This window comes from Coptis chinensis, chromosome 6 (assembly GCF_015680905.1).
Source record: "Coptis chinensis isolate HL-2020 chromosome 6, ASM1568090v1, whole genome shotgun sequence".
Lineage (NCBI taxonomy): Eukaryota > Viridiplantae > Streptophyta > Magnoliopsida > Ranunculales > Ranunculaceae > Coptis > Coptis chinensis.
The window spans coordinates 13,546,023-13,563,591 of record NC_141461.1 but is presented as its reverse complement, the minus strand read 5'-3'; the positions used below and the strand labels follow the sequence as shown (position 1 = coordinate 13,563,591).

General features: G+C 36.6%; 1 long non-coding RNA gene across 1 annotated transcript; it reads left to right on the top strand.

The window, feature by feature from the left end:
* The first annotated feature begins 6,988 nt into the window (after positions 1-6,988).
* LOC147491571 (uncharacterized) lies at positions 6,989-15,829 on the top strand. Its single transcript, XR_015198915.1, has 4 exons — positions 6,989-7,121; positions 7,226-7,284; positions 11,735-11,771; positions 13,180-15,829. It is a non-coding gene; the product is annotated as an uncharacterized LOC147491571 (long non-coding RNA).
* Positions 15,830-17,569: the final 1,740 nt, after the last annotated feature.

The following is a 17,569-nucleotide window of genomic DNA, read 5'->3' as shown; positions in this document are numbered from 1 at the left end:
AACTGTTTCATTAATTTGAACACGTTGAGTTCGACAGAAAGGTTCCCGAAAGACAATGTCATTGAACCGTCCCGACAATAATTTATGAGAGCGTTAGCAGTTGCAAGAAAAGGACGTCCCAAGATGATAGGAATGGAGTCACAGGCCACTTCAGTATCTAAAATGACAAAATCAACTGGGTAGTAAAAATCTTGGACCTTGACTATGACGTTCTCAACTATGCCCTTTGGGTACTTGATGGAGCGATCCACGAGTTGCAGAGTCATATTGGTAGGTTTTAATTCATGAAGACCTAACTGCTTAAATAAGTAGTAGGGAAGTAGGTTAACACTAGCACCTAGGTCTAAAAGTGCAGTAGCGGTATACTTGTCGCCCAACGTGCATGGTACAGTTGGTCAACCTGGGTCCTTGTACTTTACCACACCATTGGTAGTGGTAATCGAGGGAAACTGCTCAGTGAGGAACGCTTGTTGAGGTACATTCGTACGTCATTTGGTGGTGCACATGTCCTTCAAAAACTTGGCATGCTTGGGCAAATGCTTTAGCGCATCTAGGAAAGGTAAGTTTATGGTCAAATTTTTGAAGGTTTCACGGATCTCATCAAAATGTTCGTCATGTTTGTTCTTTACCAAACCGGCGGGGAACGGAGCTTTTGGCGAATCGCGATATAAGGATCGATGGTATCTTTTCCTAGGGACGTGGGTGTAGATTTGGAAGATACAACTTCGTCCGTTATAGGTTGCGAGGTAGGAGTTGGAAGGACTTCAGTTGTGGCTTCCGTCGATTCCTCGTCTGGCATACGTATATTATTGTCGATGATTCGGCCAGAACGAAGAGTGGTAATGGAATTTACCTCACCCTGGCTTAGATTACTAGATCTTGGTGCATTGTTGAGTTCAAAGGCAGTGTTTGTAGGCTTAGGGTTTGGAACTGCTTGCCCAGGGAACACGCCCTTTTGACTTTTATCTTGAGCTAACAGCTGAAGAGACTGTTGGATAGAGGCTAGGATTTGATTCTGTTTATTCATGTATGTCAGGAAAGTTTCAGCCATTTTATCGGCTGCGGATTGTACCAGAGGAGCAGCAGGAACTAATTCACGGTTATTATTCACGGTTTGATTTTGGTAGCCATATCCTTGATTAGCGGGAACAAGGTTGCGGTTGTTTTGGTACCCTATATTTGCGTTGTTGGGAAAATTACTTTGCCCTTGCTGGAATTGCGGAGGATTTCCTTGACGATAGGAATTGTAGTTCGTGGGTGGTCGTACAGGAACGTTGTTGACACCTGGAGGAGCTTGTTATTGGACAGGGGGTGCCCAAGCTAAATTCGGATGTTGTCGCCAAGGTGCATTAGGGATGTTGAAAACACAAGCCTCTTCAGAAGATTGGGGAGGGCACTCGTATACCAAAGGACAATAAGAATCGGCGTGCTCAGGACTTAAGCAAAGAGGGCATGGGGAAGTGTTAGCAGCCATGACCTGTTTGGGTTTTTGTTCATTTACTTGTACCGAAAGAGCATCGACCTTTTTGTTTAGGGACTCGATTAGAGCTTTTAATTCCGGATCGGGTTTGACCTCGAACATAGACATAACTTTGGCAGGAGTGTCTTTAGAAGATCTAGAAGAATCAGTGTTTCCCCAATGGGTGCTTCGTGAAGCCTGTTTCTCAAGAAAAGTGTATGCTTCAGTAGCGCCCTTGTCCATAAAACAACCGCCGTTCATGATATCTAATGTTTCCTTTTGATGGTCAAAGAGACCATTAAAGAATGAACGGACTAATACAGCGGTGTCGAGTTGATGATGGGGACATTCGAGAAGCGGTCGAGAAATCTGCTCCATGCTTCGAAAAAAGGATTCCCCGGGGTCTTTGGCGAAAAGAATTGAATCTTTTGAAGCATTTATGTAGTTTTCTTCTGAGTATAGAACTTTATCATGAATGCTTGTACGAGTTTGGCCCATGTGTCAATGGATTGCGACGCTTGTCCGGCGAGCCAAACTGAAGCTTTATCAGCTAAGGTGAAGGGAAACAACCTAAGCAAGACTTGTTCGTTGGTAACTGTCGGATGGCGGAAAGTGGTGACTACTTGTTGCATCCGACGAAGATGATTGTACGGTTTTTCATTGTCTAAACCATGGTAAACAGGTAACAAACCGAAAATGTTTGGCGGAATGCGAAAATCACCTACAATCGCATCGAGTTTAATGCATGAAGCAGGTCCTTCCTGTAAGGCAGTAAAGAAATCCGAAAGGGGTTTCTCGACTATGAAATTTTCCTCAGCCATAATTAAAGGAGATAATGGCAACGGAGATGTTTGACGAGGTTGATTTACGGAGGAGGAACTATGTCTAGGAGATAACATAAACAGTTGTTTTTTGTATTTTCGACGACGATATGTAAGTTCTAATTCCTTATGTTTACCAGACCGTAGTCTCATACAAATATAAATTTTAATTTAAGGCTCATAAGGAACGAATAATGACTGGAGGTTTTAGAATTTAGGAAGGAGGGAGGTGAAGCACGTCCTCCGAAAAATTGTTAACTTCGAAAGGTAAGCTATGATAACGTGTGAATATTCCAGCAGCCAGGTCACCTGAGAGGATTGAGGGAGGTTGTCCGTGCTAGCACGTTCCTTAATTAGGCAACCTCAATTTTTTTCAAGTTTCCTAGGCATTGATGGAATAGGATGATGATTTATGATGGTGTATTATGCGGGGTGTTATCAAGATGATTTAGATGAAATTTTTAATTACTATGATATATTTATTTTTTTAATTTTTAATTTTTTTAATTTACATAATTAATGTATTATGGAGACGTGATTACGAAATATGCAATTAAAACGATAGATGCCAAAATAGAAACTAACTAACATATACTAGTTTACGCAGAAAGTCTACACATGCAAATCTATATTACTTATACGTGCAACTATATGTAAGTTATATGTGAGCTAGGGGAATGTCGAGAACGAACTCATGCAATTGAATACCGCGTACGTGAATTGATGTAACATACACATACAAAAATATTCTAAGCAGATGGTTTGACGCTACGCATATATCAAAATATATTTGAATCATATTGTGTTAACGTGAATATGTAATGACGAACCACCTTTACATGCAAGGAGTCCTCATGCCAACATATAAATATACGAGGTAAAACAAGTTATAGCAAATAATATCCTCGACAAAGTTTGAGGAGTTTAAGAGTTTGAAACCCTCAAGCGTCCGCGATTCCTCGATATAGCGATCGACTAACTCCCCGAGCTTATGCTTACTAGAAAAACAGGACCCGAGAGCCCAAAAGAGTAATCGAAAAGGAAAATGGCTCAGACTGAAAACCGGAGTGTTGATACTCGTGTTAGTCTCAAGTGCTACTAATTCAGCTCGTCCGAGACTCTTTTGTCTGCTCAAGATTTCAAATTCCTACGGAGTACTTAGATCTAATGAAAATAAACAAAACTTGGTTCACAGATATTTGTTAGTAGAAAAAGTTAGGGTAAAAGAAGAGTTACGTAACTTGTTAGTATTGTAACATAAATGAAAATTTAAAAAGATGAGGAGGTAGGGGAGGGGGTTTTTATTGATGTATTCCAGTTATTACGTTAAGTCCATAGTCATTCCCCGGCAGCGGCGCCATTTGATAAAACGCTCTTTTTATCCACGTTTATTGGTTTTCAGTTACTTATTTTCTTAAGTCCGAGGTCCATAGTCCAAAGTCCGAAGTCCAAAGACCCAAGTCCAAAGTCCAAAGTCCAACGTCCGTATAGTCGTACGTTTTAGTCAAGTTACCTTACTCACGTGGGTTTGGTAGGATAGGTCGAGTAAGGGATCGTCCAAACCTTAGGGCTCGGAAAAGGTTCACAACTGGAATCACAGCTTTTGGTGAGTAGGATTTTAGGTTTTTTAGTTGGATTTAATTAAATTAACGGTAGTGCAATTAATGTAAATTACTACGGTGATTTTGATGTAGGTAAACAAAGATGTAGAAACAGGGAGAGAGTTAATCATGCTCATGCAAGAATCGTTTTTCAACAGGTTTACTATCACATCACTACATCTCTAATTTGTCTCGTGTTCGGAGACGACGTCGAGTATTGATCCCTAGCGCATGCCCACATCTCTAGGTCGCATTGCACTAGCATAAGGAGTTTAACTAATATCTCATCTCTAGTATATTATTTCAGCTCCTGGCTCGATTTCACATCACCGGACAAATTGGAGAGTCGCCCGACACTGCAGAGTCGCGTCGCGGGCATTTTTTAAGGCCAAGACGAGACCGTTTCGAGCATCGACACTCTAAATTGGTACGATCTCTCGATCATTTTGGGACCGGATGTCTAATCTATGCCTAAATCCTAAGTAGTGATTCTATAATATTAAAGAGTCAATTCGGATTTTCACACGAGCATCATAACCCTCCTCCTGAGGGGGGGGGGATTAGCTCATGGTCATAGAAGGAATAATAAAACTTGTTGTATACATTAAGTAAATAATTGTAGGACAAGAATTAAACTAGGAAAGAAATGACTGTTATTAAGGGTAAAATAACTCACAGTATTTAAGCTGCTGGAATGAAAATGACAGAATGTAAGTACTGAAAGGAAACGAACTAAGCTAAGCTGATGCTAAAGCATGAAAATGCTGAAGGGGTAATAATGAAGGCGACCCCCTCATATATATAGGCGGATGTCTTGTGAAGCCTTTAATTGAGTTTTGTTTGTTAGCTAATTGAATTGTTCAAAACTTTGAGAATCAAAATTTTGTTTCCGTCTGTTATAACTTTTGTCATTTACTTATTAAGTTTTCGTCCTTTTATGTTTTGTTTTCGTCTTTTAGTCCAATTAAATTCAAATATTGAATTGGTACGTGTCTTTCCTTTTGCAAGGTGGCACCAAATTGAACCCATCACTTGCCACCTACCTATGCTGACTTGTCATGCCTTTGGGCCCGCAGAGTGGGTCCACTTAGTGTCCAGCTGGTCGCCCGATTTTGGCATTTTTACGACAACTTTCGTCCTTCTTGCGAGTTAAATTCGCCGCCTCGGATCGCTATGGCAGCTTCACTAGCCAACATCGGCATCTAGATTTATCCGATTTGAGCTTCTAAGTTTGTTTGCTTCTTTATATGTGGACCCGCTTCGCGACCGGTTTTGTTCTTTTGGAAACTTCGGGCTTTAGTCGGGCTTTATTGGGCTTCATGGGGGAGTGAGGGAAACTTCAAATATTCCAAAGATTCCCGTGCCGATGCATGTTTTATCATTATATTCATTTTAATTGCGGAAACCTGCAAAAGTACGAAAATATAATTATTACATGATTATTAAACACATAATCAACCAAAATGCTATGTCTCTCGGGGTTTAATATTACAGTTTTGGGTGCTTATCAGATTTGCTAGATCATTCTGAAGGCAATAATAAAAAAAAAGGTTATTCTTCTTGCATTTTTATTGAGATATTTTATTCTCTAGTGTATAATAACAATTATGTTGCACACCATAATATAATATTCTTATATCTTACAGATAGTATATTCATATGAATCCAACAATGTTCCTCAATCACATATAAATGCTCGACAAGATAATTACACAACCAAGAGCACAAATGTTAACTTCATCAACATAATACCTATTTTTTTTGTAAATTAGTTTGTGGCATATGCACTGATTTTGAATAAATTACAGGCGGTTAAATACCTTTTCGAATATATTTATTCGCACCATAGCAGAACAGCAGAAAGCAAATTGGACAAAGAACACAACTAGCGTATTGAAGTGTTTTGTCAGACCTCGACCTGTATTAATCTAAAACATATTACATAATATATTCATTCAAACAAATGTAATATATTACTATTTTAATTTATATGCGTTCATTCCTTTGATTTTCTCCACCCCAATTTCCTTTCGTAGAACGTGCAACGCACGTACCTGTTTACTAGTATTGTCTAAATAGCACAAGTTACGGTTGCGAAAAATATTTATTGTAAATAAATTATCGCAAGTTTACACTACATTGTCGAAACACTGCAAAATGTTATCGTTGCAAACAAATATTTCATTCTTCGAGTAGATAAAACATTGTCTCAAGAGTAAAATCTTTCTACTATCATCAACCTTTACAATTACATTAACTATTTTAGCCGCATTAATCATTATATGTCAAGAGCTCAATCAATCAATAAGATATTGATATAATTATTGCAAATGCATTGTCTCAAATCCTAACTCCGTTACCAATCTCAGTAATTATTATTATTATTATTATTATTTTATTTTGGGAAATATAGGGGTTTAGTATAAATATTTCCCAAATTTAATTAGGGTTTAGACAAATTTTCTCATTATTAAACTATGAGATTCTTGCCCCTGCTAATCATTCAAGATATGGATAATAAATACATTGCCTCAAATTCTACATCACATCGTCGAAATCTATTATAATAAAACAAAATGGATAGACAAAGGGTGGTCGGGATCGTGTGGGGATTTGAGTTAGATGTGCGTAGGGATTTGTGTAGATCTTTTTAACGAGAGAAAAAAAAAACGGGAACTGTTCATCTTTCCTATTTGGCTATTTTGAGCTTTAAATCAAATTTAATACAAATTTAATGGGGCTATTCATAGAGTTTATTTTTTAATACTACAACTATAAACTTGAAATTCTAATAACCGCATGCCCTAGAAGTAAAACTGATGTAAGAATTTGGGAGCTTCCTAAAATTTCCAAAAATAATCGAGAACAATTGTGTTTAAATTCCCCTTATAATCACTCGTATTTACTCAAACATTATTAAATAAAAACCATGGGGCATTCCAAAACCATTTGGCACCCACTAAAATGGTAGAACACTTTTGAAAGACCATGTTCTCATGTAATAAAATTTCCATAAATTCGCTAATTAGTAACTGAAGAAATGATAAAGAAGTGAATGGGCATTCTACTTCCCAGCCCAGGCCTCATTTATGACAGGTGATATAAAAGGAAAACATATGAATAAAAGAAACGGTCTCTCTCCCCATTATTTCACCATTAAACACCGTTAAGCGTACCTTCTTCCCTCTCTCTCTCTCTTTGTTAAAGACCTTTCTAAAGCAAAACATATAGCTCTTGCTGGTAAGCAACTAATATCTTTCGAAAAATTACTATTTTCCTCTTTTTAACTCTATAATTTTGTTTGTTTGTTCTTAAACTAATCCTTGGTTCTTCTTATTTAATAGGAATTGTTGCAGCTGTTGGTATTCTTCCTTGATGGGGAGAAACTAAACCCTTGAAAAAGGTATTGAATCCTACACTCTTTTCCAATTTTGCAATCATCCATAGATTATCTAATTACATTATTGCGTCGAAAATGACATTTTTTTGTCTCTCATTTCTCTCCGACAAATTGATTGGGGCTTTACTATTTTTACTTAAATTCCAAAGGCTTTGCAAGTTTCTTATGCTTACTGGAACATATTGGCTATGTTTGGTGCAAGGAATTTAAAATTCTGGAAAGTTGTTTCTATAAGAAATTCTTTTCCTTGATTTCAAATTCCATACAAAAAAATTTTGTGTTTGGTTCAACCGGAAAAGAAAATGTTTTACAGGAATTTATTTTCCACCTGTTTGGTATATTGAAAAACTTTTCCATGAAAATGTATTTAAGTTCAAACTATGACTAATTAATGTACTTGCTTATTCTTAAATTCTTACTCAATTCGGGTCAATTCCAATCACAGATGCTTCATTCTTCATAGAGAGGAGAGCCATATGCAATTCAAATTTTAATGGGATTATATTAGCCAAATCCCTATACATAGTACGAAAAGAAACAAGAAGTGCAACATAGCTGTTTGCTCTATAATTATTTAGTTATCTAGCACTCCACAAAATTTACCTAATGCAAAGGTAGCAACCTCCATCACAAGATCTAGATATTGTACAACTTACAATCTCCGGAAGAAAAGTACCAAATAATATTTCAAACAAATTTTCAATGCAATGATAAGGCATTCAGTTTCTCAAGCAAATCGATAAATATGAGTCAATGTAGCAAGCCCTGAGATAATTCTTGCATACATAGGAAAAGCATAACAAACTGAGGCAAAAAACAAGCACATCTTGCATAGAATCTAAAGATATTAAGGACATACCCACTAAAAACAACAGTCATTATAGTTAACAACTAAGCATTCAAAAGTGCAAAGCCTCAAAGGGCCAAAAGCCGAGGCTCAATTCTACTAACAAAACCAAATTTTGAATCCTTACGCCTTGCAGGTACCGGGAGACAACCCATTCTTCAGCGTTAATGTTTGCTACCCTCGGTTGGGTATAACAGAGTTTAGACTAATGCAGATAAGCTCACGCCTCCTGTTACCTACGTGCTTCCTAAACAAATCTTTAACAGGATATCACCAACCTAAGCAATAAATAAAATCCTATTCAGTAAAGAAACAATGCAAAAGACAAATTTATCGGTGAAACCATAATAATAGAGCAAACTTATCATGGTATTTAGTCAGGGAATAACAAACTCCACAAAGAAGAACTCAAGAACTCAAGAACACAAGCTAAAAATTACACATGTTAGCTAGCATCGGACTCACGATCTGCATACAATCAAAACTACTACTAACTACTACTAAAAATTCCAAAGAATCCAATCTAAAGATATTAAGGACATACCCTCAACATGCAAAGTTCCAATATGCCTAAGCAAACCTATCAGTTGTGTGCACTAGACTAAACAATCAGTTCTAGGAACATAAAATCAGTTCTAAGAAAAATATCGACAACATTAGTATTAGTATCACCTCAAGAACATAAAATCGATACACTAACTTCCATATATTCTAAATGCAAAAGCAGTACCATCCACGCAAAATCTGGATGTGGATGATAGTAATCCGGTTCATTTGCTTGTTGGGTTCTTCATCTGATTTTGCCAATCAATATGAAAACTGTATAGTCACTCTCTTGCCGCAAAACTCGTCAACCAATTCATACGAAGTTCATGAGTCTTTGAAATAAACTGCTTCCCGGCAAGAGGGTTTTCAGTTAGATACTCAAAAGCTGAGTTTAACATTAGAGTATCAAACCCTTCCATGTTCATCACTTCATAGAAGACTCGGTCACAAAAGCTTTGATCGACGTTACTCACTGCATTTGCTAGGCGGAAACTTGTCACGCGATAACCCGTCAAGCTTCGAAAATGCTTCCTCCCAATCGCCTACTCCTCTTTGCCTTTTGTGGTGCCCCTCGAGTCTCACTTACATCTTCAATATCAACAGTTTCAGATTATATATCTGCAATTGCCTTTCCAGAACTCCCTGCAGCTTGGTCATCCCCACAAGCAAGAGACAGCTCATCATATTGCTCTATTGGGACATTCAACAAGCCTTTTGCATATGGATTATCCTACATAAATTCAATATCATCTTTATTAATACCATATGAGATCGATCCGACAAAGACTACCGACATTCTATGTTGTGCAGAATAAAAAGATAGAGTGAAGTAAACAATATTTAAGGACAATAAACAGCTAATAGGAGAATAAGTATCCAAGACAGAGCATTATGGGAAGTCAACTTCAATTCTGTAAGTGAATGAAATGGCTTTAAAATGCTTCAGGTCATTGGTATTGTGACATATGGGCAAATACCATGTTGTGCCACAAGGTTTTATCTAGCTTAGCACCGGAATGGAAGTCCACCTTTTCTACATGACAAGACTACCTACTATAATAGATTTGTCGAACTCCCCAATCAACTTGGTCGGGCAAATTTCTGTACTCTATCCACTTGATCAACCAAATGGGCAAACCCTTCCCAACTTTGACTGATCTATTAGCCAAAAAATTCCATCGTCAATAGGGCTCATCAATAAATACTAAACATTCTAATTTTTTTAGGCGCGCCTAGAAATTAATTCACGTCAAGAAAGAATTACGGACATCAAACAAACAGAGAACGTAAAGCTACTTTGAAAATAGGTACTACATATAAATTAACTATCAAGACACTTTCAGCAGGTCATTGAGCATGTACTTTGAGTCTTAAATAGTTAAATCCATTTACTGTGCCCATTTGCGACAATCCTACAGTTCTCATCTTTAATAATTAACTTAAACTTTTTCAAAGCCTCAAAAGTTCCATCCAACTCTACATGCTAGAGAAAGTATCCCCCTATTTGGTCTACACTAATTATCAGCCCAAACAAAGAAAACAGCAACAGTAATGAAGAAACAAGTAATGAACACTACTTATGAGCTTAAACTGAACAATCCAAGAGCAAATAAACAAATCCCAATTAAATAATCAGACCACTAAACCAGTGAAAATAAACCTTCATCAGCACTAACAGCTCATCAATAAACACAAATTAACTACCATCAACAATCTCAAAACACCAGATCTACAACATCCAAACCACATAAACAATAAAACATAAAAATGAACTAATTGGTACAAAGAAATCACAACAACGACCCCAAATTGATATTTTAATCGATGGTTTGAATCAAATAACAAAAAATTCGTACCTTATTATGCTCAAACAAACGCTGATTTGATCGGTGGAGATGTGTTTGAAACCTTTGAGATATGAACACAGAAGTGAGGGAGACCACCATTAATCAATGAGAGAAGAGAGAAGAGAGAGTGGGAAACTTACCTTCTCGAGCTTGAACAATTTTTTTTTTCCAGTTCACTAGCCGTGAGTTGTTATCGGGATGGAAAATAGAAAACGACTTCCTTTTTTATTTTAAGTTAGTTGTTTTCTTTCCTTTTTATGTTTTAGAGAAACCAATTTCTATTTTTTTGGTTTTCCGCATGTTACCAAACACGTGACGCATTTCAAATTCCTGGAAAACGTTTTATTTTCCACATTTTTCCGTGAACCAGACAAACCCATTATGTTGATTGTATTAAATTGTTTGTCACAATTTTCACTAAAATACAAGTTTCTTAGTGCACAAAATTTTTAGTAGATTTTAATGTATGAAATTTAAAATCTAAAATTTTCAATAGATTTTAATTGGAGATTTTTAATATTTGATTTTCAGTTTCGGCGCTTCTTCAATTTGGGGATTTCCGCATTAATAATTGAAAGTTGGATATCCGTAGCAATATAAACTCAATTGTAGACTAGTTTGGGTTTGTTATAGTTTTATGTTTGTGTACTTTGCACATCTCTTGGTAATTTTCTTTTTCGTGTTAGATTTTGAGGTTGTTACTTCGCTTCATCGATTTGGGATTGATCAAGTCTTGAGATTAAAGTCCAATTTATGACTGAATTATTACTGAATTTGCTTTCTAACTCTAACCTTTTTCAAATGCACCAAGTGCCCAAGCTTTCATACATCGTTGAGTAAACGATCTAGCCCAAACTCTTTCTTCATACCCTTATCATAAATGCGCACGTCTAGAAGTAATGCACCTCTTTCAGGTATATTATAGTCATCACTACATAACTAAAGAATATGGAGTCACATTTAACTTTGTATGGGCTCGGGCTTCATGTAGACCCTTCTTCTTCTAAATGAAATGGTTTTTAGGAATGAAATGCCACGACTCTGTCTCCCACCCTCTCAATAATTCACGACTCATCATCATCTTTCCTCAGGTCTTCACATAAAGGGTTTGATGGAGAGAACAATGTAGAATTCTGATGCACACGTACACAAGGCTAAAGTTCGTTCGTTCAATTCCTATCTCAATTCTCTTAACCATTTTTCTCCTATGCAGGAACACTATTCAAATGGAATGATACATGTCCTTTCAGGTACGTATATTGATATATACATTACCCATCAGTTCAACACATTGCCAAAAGCCATTGTCATTTGATGATTTGGCAATTATTTTGATAGTTTAGACTCATTCGGACCTCCAATGCGTTGTTAAATTGGTTGTCATTTACTAACCATTGCTAAAATCATAACCAAATACATGAGAAATATAGAAATTATTGGGATGGGATGACAAGTTTAGCCATCCCAATTTTCAAATAAGACAAAAAGTTAATTATTTTACACATGTAAAAAATCATTTTAAAAAAGGTAAGAAAATCTGGATGGCAAAAGTTCCCCCGTCCAGAAAAGATTTATTTTTTATTTTTTATTTTTGACAAAATTGCGTTGAAGCTTATAACGACACTATTTCTTACCTTAAAAAGTTGATGTGGCAAAATGATTTTAGAAATTGCATTGATGATGCTCTAAGCAACTCTTTTTCTATTTTCTGTTTGGATTTTCCTTTCTAAGTTGTTGTTTTCTTGGTTAAAAATTGGGTTGGATTAAAATTTTCACGAAATGTTTGTCAAAATCCTTGAAAAGAAATATATTCCCTTTCAGCATCGAATCTTAATTCATGCAAAATGCAATGCATGGGTATTGTACTTTTATTCAGTATCTCTATTCCCAGTGGGAGATTGGTACCAATTGAGTTTGCTTGATTTCATCTATTCCCAGTGGTCTTAAAGCACTCCCTTTGAAGTCAGATTCATTGCTATTCAATTGCTTTATCGTTGTGATTTGTAATGTTCAGCTGAAGTAATTTTTTCTCACTTTGTCAACAATTCATTTGTGGAAAAAATTTGCTTTAAGTGAGTGACATTAATCTTATTGTCTTTATATTATTCGTAAAAAAAAAAAAAAAAAAAAAAATGTGAACATCTAAGAGTATAGTGTATGAAATTGTGTTCAATTCACGACTTTAAATTGAGTTTTATAAATAAAGCTAGATCTACACTATTTTCAAGAATTGCATTGGTTACCACATACTGGCTTCCACAAAGTAAACAACGACAGAGAAGTTAATGTGTAGTACTGATTCAAAATAAAATATCTACAAATTCCCACATGCGCCACACATTTGAAAATATTAGAGTGTTCCAAGATTAATGCCACAAACAACATAATAAGCACTTCAAAACAAACCATGCCGTAAGCACATGTAATATATAGGAAAAGTGATCCTGATTTTTCTTACCCACTTTTACCATCGTATGTTTCAATTTTTAAATCTGAAGTTTATTTTACTTCGTTAAGAAAATTTGTTTGCGTTCTACTTTGTTGTTTCTTGGTTGAACATATAAGTGAAAATTTTGAATAGAATTTCTTCGAATGTTTGTCAAAAAGCCTCATAAAATATTATCTCTGACCATCATTCTTACAACTATATATTTATAGGTACAGAAGAGTTCTGAGAGCAGAAACCATGATTTAGTGAGTCATAATTCCAGTTCACTAAGTTGCTACTGTTGTACTTGAGTCAAATGGAAAATAAGCATAGCAAGAGCATCAACTTTTAGCCAGTTTTCACAAGTAATTCTGCTACCGTGATTCCACATTGAGGGCATCGATTTACTTAATTAGTGCTTATTAATTAGAAGGAAATTTTTTGTGTGAGATATGGTTACGGGGGTCTTTATTGTTGAGGTTTTTGGTCTCCATTTTCTCACATGATGCATTAGTTGGTACAAAATATGCTCTATGTATCTTTGACAATTTTTGTTTAATTTTACATTGGAATATATGTTTGCCAACTAATTGTCATCACCAACGGGTATTATTTTTTATTGACATGTTAGTTTACAAAAAAGTTTATGGAATTGAACTTGATAGCACATTGCTCGAATCTAGCTGTCATCGGGCTAGAATCTGGTAGAATTCGATATTCTGGTGGTTTTAACTTATTACCAGTTATTAACATTTTGTACGTATGAACAAAGAAAAAATGGGGACAACTTACTGGCGACAGGAAGTAACTTAACATAGCTTATTCTTGTTCTAGTGCACCTAACTATTACCTAGAATAGTAAGTAATGGTTGGTGGATAATTCTTATCTCATCTACGTAAGAAAAAACTTCCTTTTTGTAGTAAAAAAAACCAACTACACGACGGAGAAGAGAAAGTTTTAACCTGCTCTTTTATATACATCATGGAAGGTACGGCTCATACTAATCTTTCACGGAGTGAGTTGTTCAGAAATTTTTCTTCAACAATACTACAGCTTTACAAAGCTTTACTCCAAGCTACAACAATGGAATTGCTTAGGCTCCAAGGGACATCATAGAAGAAGGCATAGAGGAGTGGAAGGATGTTCTTGTAGGCTATTTTATGGATAAAAGGATGGCATTTCCATATGTGAAGAATATTCTGACTAAGAAATGGAAACCAAAAGGTACTATGGAGATTACTACAGACAGAGATATGTTCTTTATGACGTTTGCATTAGAAGAAGATAAACTTATGGTACTAGAAGGAGGACTACTGTTTATAGCCGGCAAGATTTTCGTTATCAGTTCTTGGTCTGTTGAGGTAGAGACTCTTCGCAACAAGATTAAAACCATACCTATGTGGGTTAAGTTGTCTAATGTTCCAAAGGAGTTATGGACTTTCAAAGGTCTTTCCTTTCTTGTGAGCCTGGTGGGAGGACCTCATTGTATGGATGATGCCACATCCAAGAAAAAAAGGTTAGACTTTGCGAAGGTATGTGTCACGATTTCAAGCTCATTTGACTACCTTTCATTTGTACCTGTTGATGTGGGTAATAGAGTGGTGAAAATAGGTATTGAGTACCCTTGGAAACCACCAGTTTGTGAAATATGTAATAGATTTGGTCATAAAGCAAGTAGATGTGACAGAGGAGCTGAAGAACAATGGCAGCAAAGAGTGGTACAAACTGAGGGTGGACAGAGTAATATAGCTCATACTTTAGTACCAGAAATGCAGCCATCATGCTCTCGCTCACCTGTAGTTCAGATAAGTAATGTTAATCAATTCTTTGTGGATCTAACACTACAGAGTATTGAACTTGTTGCTAGAAATGTACCGAGCACAGCTACTGGGATTGTTAGAAATCAAGTATTGGCGATTAAAGGATCAGTTGAGAGGGAAGTTGACATTGTCAATACACCAGGGAGACAAACTAATATTAGACCTTTGTTGTTACTCCGAGCACCAACAATATACACTCTAATGTGTTAAATGGGTTGTTAGGGGATAGAACTAACAACTTTCATGTGAGTGAACCTTCAAACAGGGTAGATCCAGCAACATTGGTACAAGCAGCATGTGCTACTACATCGATGGTAGGAACTTATCCGAATAATGTTGGTAGCGAACAGACCACAGTAGTTAGAGGCTGGGAAAGTGTGACTATGAGTAACAGAAGACAAAACTCTCCTATTTTGTCTTCCTCTATCAGAAATCTCACGAGACGGGAAGACCAATAGTCTAATGGTCAGTGTCGACTTTTTCCAAGTAATGTCTCTGGTCCAATAATGCCTAATGTAGAAGGAATGGTTACTGATGATCAGTTGGGCGAGCAACTAGAGAACTATGATAATGGTAGAAATATGTTTATCACTCTAACTGGTGTGGAAGGGGACTTGGAGGATAACCTATCGGAGCCAGAGCAGGAACTTTTCAAGGATCAAGTACTGCCAGGGGAAGTATCCTCTACTACGACTGGTGCCACCACAAGATCATGAGCACAATCTCAGTCTCAGAGCCAGAGTCAAAGTTCTCAGTCTAGTGGTCAGAAATCTCAAGGAAAGGGCAGTCACAAGGCCAAGGGGTCAGGTAACAAAAAGAAAAGAAATAATAGATGATAGTTTTTAGTAGTTGGAATATTAGAGGTATTAAAGAGAAGAATAAAGCTTAACAAGTGAACAAGTTCATAATTGAAAATAAACTTGCGTTTTTGGGATTGCTAAAAACTAAGGTGAAGATGGACAAGTTTGATGTCATATCACATGTGTTGTCCTTCATGGAAGTTCCTTAACAATTACTCCAGCGATTGTTATGGTAGAATATGGTTGAGTTGGAATACTAGTTTACTTAAAGTTCAAAAACTGGTAGAAAGCACTCAATTTATTCATTGCAGAGTTACTATGTTTCCTATACAACACGAGTTCCTGCTGATGGTGATATATGCTAGTAATAACATATCAGAGTGGCTAGTCTTATGGGAGGAATTAGTATGCATGGGCAGAAGTATTAAAGAACCATGGTGTGTTATGGGAGACTTTAATAATGTTTTGCTTTCGTCTGAGAGAGTGGGAGGTGAATTAGTTCACCCTAGAGAAACAGCTCCTTTTGTCAATTGTTTAAACACTACTGGTCTTTATGATCACAAGGCCTTAGGGTGTTTTTTCACATGGTCTAGCTTTGGAGATGCTCAACCAGAAAATACTCAAAGATAGACAGATGTTTGGTTAATGCAGATTGGTCAGTGAAATTTCAGAACTCTTTGGTGGAGTTCCTTACTCTGGGAATTTCTGACCGTTCACCTGTAGTCTTCTCATTCTCAGATGGAGTCAGATGTAAGCCTCCTTTTAGATTCTGTAATTACTAGTTAGCAATGCCGCCAGAGTTTCCTTCTACATTGAGTGAAGCCTGGAATATTTAGAATTATGGCAATCCGTCATTCATGTTCTTCAAGAAGCTTAGAAATCTTAAGCAATTGCTTAAGAGGTGGCCCAAGATAAGCTCCACAGATTTTCAAAAGAACACTAAAAGGGCTAGAAAGCAACTTGATTCTATATAGAAACTTCTCCAACAAACGCCATTTGATATGAATCTCTGCTGTAAAGAAAAAGAACCTAGGGCTCAATTGTGTTTCCTTATGCAAATTGAGGATGAGGAACTCAGGCAGAAAACCAACACAGAGTGGTTAACTTATGGAGACAAAGGGAACTCTTTCTTTCACAATGCACTAAAAGAGAAGAAGAACATGAATAGCATTTGGGTAGTTAAGGATGCCCAAGGGAATAGAAAAGAGGGTCAAGTACAAATATCTGAAGCCTTTGTCTCTTACTACACTGACCTTCTAGGTAAGGAGGAGAAATACTCTTGCCCAAACCAGATTCTTGAAGATATAGTGCTAAAGGAACTGGATCAAGGCCAAGCATAATCCCTTTCTCTAGAAATCTCAAGTGAAGAGATCAAGCTAGCCTTATTTTCTATGGGGGAGAGTAAGGCCCTTGGACCTGATGGTTTCAATGCATTCTTCTTTAAGAAGAGCTGGGATCTTATAGGGGAAGATTTTATTCATGCAGTGAAATATATTTTCTCTAGTAGTATTATGCATAGAGGTATAAATGCAACTCACCTGTGTTTAATTCTGAAATGCTTAGCCCCTGCTTCAGTTGAACAGTTTAGGTGCATTCTTCTTTAAGAAGAGCTGGGATCTTATAGGGGAAGATTTTATTCATGCAGTGAAATATATTTTCTCTAGTAGTATTATGCATAGAGGTATAAATGCAACTCACTTGTGTTTAATTCCGAAATGCTTAGCCTCTGCTTCAGTTGAACAGTTTAGGCCTATTGCATGTTGTAATACTATGTATAAATGTGTTACAAAGGTACTAACAAACAGGTTAAAGTTGTACCTTCCTGAGCTGATAACCGCAACTCAAGCTGCATTTGTTCCCTGGAAGGAATATTCAAGACAATTTGCTCCTTGCACATGAACTTATGAGAGGATATAATAGAAAGCATGGAACAAAGAGATGTGCCATTAAGTTGGACATAAAGAAAGCTTACGACTCAGTTAACTGGAAGGCTGTGGAG